Source organism: Geotrypetes seraphini, chromosome 6 (genome assembly GCF_902459505.1).
Source record: "Geotrypetes seraphini chromosome 6, aGeoSer1.1, whole genome shotgun sequence".
Lineage (NCBI taxonomy): Eukaryota > Metazoa > Chordata > Amphibia > Gymnophiona > Dermophiidae > Geotrypetes > Geotrypetes seraphini.
This window is the reverse complement of record NC_047089.1, coordinates 47,209,411-47,218,205: the sequence shown is the minus strand read 5'-3', so window position 1 is coordinate 47,218,205 and position 8,795 is coordinate 47,209,411. Positions and strand designations below refer to the sequence as shown.

General features: G+C 44.2%; 1 protein-coding gene across 5 annotated transcripts in view; it reads left to right on the top strand.

Annotated features, from left to right (window-relative positions):
- The first annotated feature begins 52 nt into the window (after positions 1 to 52).
- Positions 53 to 8,795, top strand: part of LNX2 (ligand of numb-protein X 2) — a 190,304-nt gene continuing 181,561 nt past the window's right edge. For 3 of the 5 annotated variants that reach the window (XM_033947935.1, XM_033947930.1, XM_033947931.1), the window contains exon 1: positions 53 to 183. The gene's annotated coding sequence lies outside the window, so the exon portion shown is untranslated. The other 2 variants (XM_033947932.1, XM_033947933.1) reach the window with 2 other exon arrangements.

Here is an 8,795-nt window from a genome sequence, read left to right as displayed (position 1 = left end):
GCAGCCTGTAAAAAGCAACCGCCACTCCTGGGTTCCGCAGTTGCAGTTATTGTGCGCGCGATCATTGTTGCTGTAGTTTAGAAAAAAAAAGGCGCGGGAGTTTTTCTTTGGAAGGGGAGGGGCGTCTTTCGTACTTCCACGCTGAAGAGGATATGGGGTAGAGTCGAGAGAATCTTAAAAAAGGTGGGAGACTTGTTTATCTCTAAAGCGTAACTTTCTCTTGTGTGTCTCTTCCTGTCAGTGCCGTATACGGTAGGTGGCTGCATGTGTACCACAGGTTGTTAGGGTTCACTGATAGCAAAGGATGCTAGCTTTCAAAGGGGAGGGGGATGTAAACAGAGGAAAATGTGTTTCTGAGGGAAGTAACTGGAAGTAGATAGATGAATGATTAGTTTGCTGCTGCTGTTCTGCTACTTTCCTTTTCCTGGTGTCTGGGCACTTAGGTCCTTAGTCTAGGGGCAAGAACAATTAGTCAAAGCTAGTGTCTAGCAAGGATACGCAATAGAGTCTGTAAATTTACATGGTACGCTTTAACATTTGTCCTAGATAGTGACAAATGTCTGCGCCTCTCCCTCCACCAGCCTATGCAGAAGGAGCCCTGCCTTTAAGCTCTCTTGTAGATTTGATCCCAGTCATAGGTGCCAGCTCTGTGAATGCTTGAGCTCATCCAATATTGAGCAAATTATTTGTGTCCACAGAGGGTTAACTTCTGTTGGGTTTACCATTCTCAATCATTTGAAAAAAACTTATATAATCACAACAATGTAACTGAAGTACAGTAACTTTTTCCTCCCCCCCAGAAAAATGCATAAGGTTCGTTTTCCCTATTAAATGCAGCCTGCATATTTTACTTATGATCTTTTAGATTTATTAATTCAGATGACAGGGCTTGAGACTTCAGCTCCAAATTCCTTGGTGGAACTGTCTTCTTGCTTTCTTTAGTCTCATTCTTTCATTTCAAGTGTTGGAATCCATGGTAGATCTGAAAGTCCTTCAAGTAAACACATCTCAGTAGCCACTGAGAATTATTTCATTCATTCTATTGTATATGTTTTGTGATAGGACTCAGCTGCTGAGCTTGTCCAAGGTGACTTTTGCAATACCTGTTATCCTAGGACAAGCAGGCAGCATATTCTCACATGTGAATGATGTCATCCACAAAGCCCAGTATGACAGTGAAAAGTGCACCATCACTTTAAGCTTTGTGAAGCTTTGAGACTGCCCGTGCAGGTGCGAGTGCCTTCCCGCTTGACGCCAGCTTGCCGTTCCTGAGTTCTTCATTTTCCGCGGAGCGAAGAAGTTGGGTTTTTTTTGGATTCTGTCCAAATTGCATTGCCTTCCCGTCAATATTTCTTTTTGCTTTTTGGCTTTGTTAATGTCTTGTTTTATTAATAACGTTCTTTGGTCTGTAAAAATAAATAAATATTTCTTTTCCATTTTGTACCCTCAGTTGGGCCTTCAGGCCCCTTTTTCCCCTTCGCTGTATTCCATACTCTGTGTCAGCCATTGAGTCTTTTGACCAGGGCTGTGGAGTCGGTAGATAAATCCTCCAACTCCTCAGTTTCTGGTACCCATGACTCTGACTCCAGGTACCCAAAATGTCTCCGACTCCACAGCCCTGCTTTTGACTTTGCCTCTGAGATTTTTCCTTCCATGTCGAAGCCTTCTAGCGGCTTTGAGAAGTGCTGTCGGTGCCAGCACCCTATTTTCATCATTAACCCACACAGCTGGTGTATACAGTGTTTGGGGCCTGAGCATTGAGTAGACACTTATGCTTGTTGTTCTACAATACAAAAGTGCTCTTTAATGGCTTATCATATCCAGCAAGAAAAGCTCTTGGGATCAACCATGGACTCCGGCAATAAATCCGAGCCATTGGTAGCAGCATCAATGCCTTCATTGACTTCGGATGGTGTTCTTCCATCAGAAAATCAGCTAAGAAGCCATCTTCCCAGCAAGTGTCACAGCATCAAGTCCCTCAATGCAGGCCAAGTGTTGACGCCATCAATCTCCTGTGCAGGCTGTGACTCCTCTAGGGTTTGCATCCTCATTGAGGTCACACACCCTCCGACACTCTGCAACACCAATAGTACCGACTATTGAGTCAAGGGTACCGGTGCAATTCTTTCAAGAACAACTGAAGGAGTTCTTCCGAAGAGAGCTCGGTGACCTTTTTAAGTTGCATACAATACTGATACTGACACTGAACCAAATTATTTGCTCCAGAGTCGAATGGCATCCCTTCAGATCCATCTCCTCCTCCCAGACGAAGATCTCCTCCAGGGGGACTTTCATTTACCAAATATATCTGGCAGATGGGAAAAGCTGTCTATGAAATTGGAGTCAGAAACTGAGCCCAGAGCAGAGCTCCTTGAGGCTTTAGATTTTGATGAACCTCCTAAGGAGCTTCTTTCCTTTTCACAATCTGCTTATGGACACTCTCTTTAAGAACTGGGAGGTACCTTGCTCTATTACCATAGCTCCTAGAAAGATTGACTCTCTTCCAAATACAGTCTTGTCCTGGATTTGATAACTTCTTAATAAATCTTGGTGCACAACTGATAAACTTTCCTGTGATAATGCATAAGTGCTCAACCAGCACAGGATACACTTATTCAGTACTTGATCTCATAGCCACCTTCCTCACATAAACAATTAAAAATACATAAATTATAGTGATAAGTGCTCATACCCACAACCTAAGTGCTCTAATAGTGATATTAAGCAGAGGTTGTACAAGGTACCATCATAGCTTTTTATCAGTCCCTGACTGCTCTTACTGTTCTTAATAATGGCAATGAAGTTAAAAACAATTTCACTTAGCTGTATACTGGAATGAGTGTTCCTTTATATGCAACACTCTGCTTCACCAGTTCCAACAAATTTTATGTTACCACTTGTGCGTCTCTCTAACCATTGCATTCCCTCTAATTGAGTTTCACAAAAAAGATGCTTCCTCAGGAGTAATATAACAGTTGCATGGCTACAAGACTGTTCAAGCATAAAGATGCCTAGATTTGATAAACCACAATTATCACATCAATTGTTGCTCGTTAAATCAACTCTTAAAAAATCCTCCAGCTCAAGGGTCTATGCCATCGCACCACCAGGATGCGAGGGCCATACTATGGATAAGTTTGGATGCCGTCTTACCAGAACTCTATTGTTAGCCAACAGAGTTCTCAATTACAACTTTTCTATGTCCTTTTATCTCAAATAGCTCATAAAGAAGTTGACTGATTTAAAGCAGTATATTCCATCTGTCCACCTGCCAGAGTTTCAGGAGACTACTCATGTTCTACTTCAAACGTGAAAGTTTATGGCAAGATCGGCATTTGATGTAACATCCAGAACATCAGCAATCTCTATTGCTATGAGACGTCTTGCATGGCTGAGAATCTCGGACATAGGTCATTCCACACCAACTGTACAAATTTTCAGAATGATCCCCACCTTACCATCTCCAATTTCAAAGAAACATGGCACATAGATGCTCTGGCTTGAAAAACTAAGCCCTGCAAAGTTTCAGCCTCGAAAACATGAAATTCATGTAGTAAGTGGTAAGAACATAATTGCCGCTGCTGGGTCAGACCAGTGGTCCATCGTGCCCAGCAGTCCGCTCACGCAGTGGCCCTTAGGTCAAAGACCAGTGCCCTATTTGAGTCTAGCCTTACTTACGTATGTTCTGTTCCAGTAGGAACTTATCCAGCCTTGTCTTGAATCCCTGAAGAGTTCTTTCCCCTATAACAGCCTCTGGTGCCTAAGTAGAGGCCCTAAGCTTTTTGTGCAAGTCGTACGAAACAAATGAGCAAATTCAAGGACTTCCTGTACAAAGAGTATTGCTAACATTAGCCTGAAATTTAATCTACATGCACAACTTTTTGTACTTAATAAGCTTTTAGAGTTTCAAAAGTCTAGGCCAGACATGTCAAACTCTGGCCCGCGGAGTGTTAAAAATTGGCCTGCCAGACATTTTATTTTATAGTAAATCTGGCCCGCCGATGGCCTGCAAGGTTCGCTACAGTCGGCCGGCGATCCTCGGCAGGCTGCTTTAAAAAGGAGGCCAGGTGAAGGCAGACGCGAGTGAAGAGCAGCAGCGGTTCGTGCCGGCAGGCCAGAGGAGACCAGGAAGCTGGGATGGAGGGAGGGTAGGAACGGCGGGCCAAATCTGAAGGTGAGACCGGGAAGAAGAAGAGGGGAAAAACATGCAGTCCTTTGGGACAGGGGTTGGCCCTAGTGTAGAAGTACCCTGTGGGAGAGAAGAAGGGGTCCATATGTGCATATGACGGACTGAGTGGAGGGTGGGGAAGAAATAAAACAGAGGAGAGGGAGAGAGGGAAGGAACAGAAAGAGAGAGAAGTTGGACACAAGGGATGGTATGGATGGGGTATAGAGATACTGGATAGGAGGGTAGTTGGGAAGAGAAACGGAGAAATGGTGGACCCTGAGGTGGTGGGGAAGGAGGGAGAGATGTTGGATGAAAGGGTAGTTGAGAAAAGGACAGATGGTGGATCTGGGGATGGTGGGGTCCATCGCTGCAGCTGCGGATATGGACATGAAAAAAGTAATGATGCCCGACCTCCGGGGGAGGGAAGAGAAATGGAAGGGGAGGATAGAGATAGAAGATGGATAGTTAGCACGGAGAAAGAAGAAAATGACAAATGGGCAGGAGACCCTGGCAAGTGAGTTATCAGAAGACAACCAGAGCCTGAGACCAACAAAAGGTAGAAAAAATAATTTTATTTTCTGTTTTGTGATTACAATATTTATTTTGTTTACACCACAGAGCTGGTGTGGGATTGGAGACGTTGTAACCCTATACTTCTACTAAGACTAAGCCTTAGTCACTTAGGGGTTCTTTTATTAAGGTGCGCATTTAGTGCACGCTAAATTGGTTAGCGTACCTTAATTAAAGAGCCCCTAATTATCTTAATTAAAAATTCGGCCCACGGCTTAGCCTTTTTTTTCAGATTTCAGCCCCTTATGTGATTGTTTGACACCCCTGGTCTAGGCTAAGTGCTTTTCTAATGCCTCAATGTCAAAGTTGGTCAAAAACTCAATTCGCTAATTTTTGGCTTCATCTTTAGGGTCAAAAACAAAAATATCTTAGGAGAAAAAACTGTATATAAATTGAATTCACAAAAACAGTAAAAATCCATCAGAACTCAAAAATGAATTATCCTTAACACCATGCTATAGGTGTATATACCTGAATTAAATGCCATCTATACACAGCATTAGTGTTTTCTAATGATGTTATATCCAGACATCATCGCACCCACCTGCCTGCCTCACAGTTCATTATGTTATTATAAATCTGTTGACCAGAATTGTCGATTGAATATTGTGTAAAAATAACACTTAACTTGATGGAAATGTTCTGTGGTCAACTTCCAGTCTGGGGTGCGAGAAGATTAAAGAGTCTTGATCATATCAGTACTGCTAGTTGATTTCCAATTATCATGTGCTCATACTCCTTGTGTGCTCCAAAAAAAAAGGTGATAAATATAAGTGCAAATCCTGTGATAAAATCCGATTTCACATTTATGGAATCTTTTCTGATTTCATTATAACAAATTTATTAGACTTCCTCCGGATGAAGCAGGATTTGTGAAACACGATCAGTGTAGAGGAAGAAGTGAAGGCACTTATATTTATCACTTTTTTTTTTTTTTTTGGAGCAAACAATCAACTGCTTTTATTCATAAATTATTCTACAGATTTGATTCAGTACTGTAATAATTATGCATTGGCATCACAATGTTATCACAATTAAGCTTTAAAACAAATAATAAGCAGCAAATTATATATGAGGTATTCTTCCACAGTTCAGCCTGAATATAGGAAGAACTAGTATTTAAGCCTGTTACATTAACGGGTGCTAGAGTACATGTCTGTCTGGTTTTTTTTTTTAATTTGTCTCTCTCTCCTTGGATGCTGTCTGTCTGTCTGTCATTCTTTCTGTCTGTCTCTCCCTGGCCCCCTGTCTGTCTATCTTTATTTCTAACTCTATCCTCTTCCCTCAATCCTGCATGTGCCCTTTTTTCTTTCTCCTCCCCACTTCCTTCCATCGTCTGCTCCCCCTGTCCCTCAGACTTCCATTCAGTAGCTGTCCCTCCTCTCCCCCACACTTCCATTCAGTGTCTGTCTCCCTCTCTCTACCCATTCTATCTACTGTTCACCCTCTGTCTTGCCCCTTCCATTCACTGCCCTCTCTTCTCTTTCCATCCAGTGTCCGCCCTCTCTCTCTCTCTGTTCCATATGGCATCTCCTCCTTCCTTTCCCCTTTCCTTTTCCCTTGGTCTGGCATACATTCCTTCTTCCCTCCATGCCCTGCCATCTCTTCTTCCCTCCAAGCCATTCTCTCTCCCCCTCTGCTCCCTTTCCTCCTTGAACTTCATCGGGCAGCAGCAGCAGCATTCACAATTCATTGCTGTTGCCGGCTTCAGGTCTTCCTCTCTGTCAGGTCATCTTCCTGAAACAGAAAGTAGGCAGGACCCGCCAGAGAGGAAGGCCTCAAGCCGGCAACAGCAGCGAATTGTAAACGCTGCTGCTGCCCGAAGAAGCCAGGCCTTGAAAAACCCGAGGCAGACTGCTTCTCTTCCCTCCCAGCCCAACCCCTGCTGACTCGGCTCCCTTACCCTTTCCTATCCCCGCCTGCGTCGCGGAAGCGGCAATCGGGGTGGCGAGGACGCTCGGGAGACTGTGAAGGTGTTGCCGTGTGGTGGCGCTCCACGAAGCCCTCCTCCCGGCAGCCGCTGCCAGCACCTATCGGGGCGGCGAGGACGCGGGCAGGGAGAGAGCTTGCCTGCGCTTCCTCCAGTGATTGGTGAGTGAGGGCAGGAGGAGGGGAGTGGCTAGAGTGATCCCTGCCTCCGCGTTCTAAAATGGAACGTGGCCACGGATCAGAAATCACAGCGGCAGGGATCATGAAGTTTCAAGAGCGCATGCGCGCTCTAGGGTTTTATTATATAGGATTCTCCAAGGACAAATACCATTAATACTTTCAAATAGTTCAAATTACGCTGCTTTGACTAACAGAATTCAATTGCAAATTTCTTCTCTACAAAAAAACGCCCTCCTGAAAATTTGACATCAGATAGAGAAAAAGTTGCTCTATCCAATGCTTTTTGAACCAAAGTGATTGCTGGTGTCAAATTTGAAATACAAGGCTTCAAAGATGGGTAAAATTTGTTAATAGTATTGTTGCTGCTCTGTTTGACTTGCAATATCTTTGCAAATAAATTAAAAAAGAGCCTTGAAATTTTCACAGATGGGTAATAATCAGTAGTTTAGCAGGAGTGCCAAGCAAGAAGAAACCATTTAAATTTGTTAGAAATCTATGGCACCCCAGAGATGAAGCCAAAAATTAGCTAGACTTTTAAAACTCTAAAAGCTTATTAAGTGCCAAAAGTTGCACCAGAAGACTAAGTGGTCCTTTTACTAAGGCGCATTATCCGTTTTAGCATGTGCTAAACGCTAACCATAGACTATAATGGACACGTTAGCATTTAGCATGCGCTAAAATGGCTAGCGTGCCTTAGTAAAAGAACCCCTAAATTTCAGGCTGATGTTAGCAATAAGAATATAAGAATTTGCCTCCGCTGGGTCAGACCAGAGGTCCATCGCGCCCAGCAGTCCGCACCCGCGGTGGCCCATCAGGTCCATGACCTGTTATGCTATCTTGATTTAGCCCTATAGCCCCCTTGTTTTTATCTATACTCTTTCCATACTCTTATCTACCCTTATCTGTATCCCTCAATCCCCCTATCCTTCAGGAATCCATCCAATCCCTCTTTGAATCCCCGTAGCGTACTCTGCCCGACCACTTCCTCCGGGAGTGCGTTCCATGTGTCCACAACCCTCTGTGTGAAGAAGAACCTCCTGGCATTTGTTCTAAACTTCTCCCCTTCCAGTTTCTCTGAGTGCCCTCTTGTGCCTGTGGTGCCCTTCATGATCTTGAAAGTTTCTATCATGTCCCCCCTAAGCCTCCTCTTTTCCAGGGAGAAGAGCCCCAGCTTGTCCAGCCTGTCAGCGTATGAACAGTCCTCCATACCATTTATCATTTTCATAGCTCTTCTCTGGACCTTCTCAAGTATCGCCATGTCTTTCTTGAGGTACGGCGACCAATATTGGACGCAGTATTCTAGATGCGGGCGCACCATTGCACGATACAGTGGCATGATGACTTCCTTCGTCCTGGTTGTAATTCCCTTCTTAATGATGCCCAGCATTCTGTTTGATTTCTTCGAGGCCGCTACACATTACGCTGATGATTTCATGGTTGTATCCACTAGCACACCCAAGTCTTTTTCAAGATTACTCTCCCCCAGCAATGTTCCCCCCATTTTGTAGCTGTACCTCGGGTTCCTTTTCCCTATATGCATGACCTTACATTTTTCTATGTTAAAGCACATTTGCCATTTGTTTGCCCACTCTTCCAGTTTGCTTAGGTCCCTTTGCAGGTCTTCGCATTCCTTTGTGTTCCTAACTCTGCTGCAGAGTTTGGTGTCATCAGCAAATTTTATAACTTCACACCTCGTCCCCGTTTCCAAGTCATTGATAAATATATTGAACAGCGGTGGTCCCAGCACCGACCCCTGCGGTACACCGCTTGTGACCCTCTGCCAGTCGGAGTATTGGCCCTTCACTCCAACCCTTTGTTTTCTGTCGGCCAACCAGTGCCTGATCCATCTGTGTACATCCTCTCCCACCCCGTGGTTCGACAATTTCTTAAGTAGCCGTTCATGGGGGACCTTATCAAAGGCCTTTTGGAAGTCGAGATAAATGATATC